Raw genomic sequence first — 1,075 nt, 5'->3', positions numbered from 1 at the left:
TCTAATGCATTAAATCTGCTCTTCAGATGATTACTAAATTCAGGTAGGATATATTCAAGGTCATATTTTGGCTTTTGTGGACTTGTTTTAATTTTCTTCAGCTTCAGTCTGAATTTGCATATGAGCAATGGATGGTTTGTTCCACAATCTGCCCCTGGACTTGTTTTGGCTGATGATATGGAGCTTTTCCACTGTCTCTTTCCACAGACGTAGTCAATTTTATTTCTGTGTATTTCATCTGGTGAAGCCCTTGTGTATAGTCATCTTTTAAGTTGTTGAAAAAAGGAATTTGTAATGAAGAAGTCATTGGTCTTCCAAATTTTTATAATGCATTCTCCAGCAACATTTCTATCACCAAGTCCAAATTTTCCAACTACTGATCTTCCTCTATGATTCAAATCTTCACATTCCAATCACCAGTAGTTATCATTACATCTTTATTGCATGCTTGATCAATTTCAGACTGAAGAACTTGGTAGAATTCTTAAATTTCATCATCACTGACTTTAATTATTTTATGAATAATAGTGATACTAACTGATCTTCCTTGTACGGTAATTATCCTATCAAAGATAGCTTTGTACTTGATTACTGATCTTGATATATTATTTTTTTATATTGAATGTTATGTCATTCCTCTTAAATTTGTCATTCCCTGCATAGTAAACCATGTGATTGTCAGATTCAAAGTGGCCAATACCAATCCATTTTAGCTCACTAATGCCTAAGATATGAATGTTTATGTGTTCCACTCCATTTTTTACACTTTCCAATTTTCCAAGATCCATACTTTGTATATTCCATATTCTGAATATTAATGGATGTTTACAGTTTTTTCTCTTCATTTTGAGTTTTGCCCCATCAGCAAATGAAGGTCCCTAGGGCTTTACTCTATTTGCTTCATAACAGTCAACTCTACTTTGAGGAGGCAGCTCTTCCCTAGTTGTATTTTGAGTGCCTTCCAACCTGAGGGGCTCATCTTCTAGCACTATATCTGACAATATTCTGGTGCTCTTCATCTGCAACAAAATTCAGTAATCTGGTGCTGACAGTGTTCCACTGCTATTCATGTTTT

Source organism: Chrysochloris asiatica, unplaced genomic scaffold (genome assembly GCF_000296735.1).
Source record: "Chrysochloris asiatica unplaced genomic scaffold, ChrAsi1.0 scaffold00002, whole genome shotgun sequence".
In the NCBI taxonomy this organism is placed as follows: Eukaryota; Metazoa; Chordata; class Mammalia; order Afrosoricida; family Chrysochloridae; genus Chrysochloris; species Chrysochloris asiatica.
Note: the sequence above shows the minus strand (reverse complement) of the source record.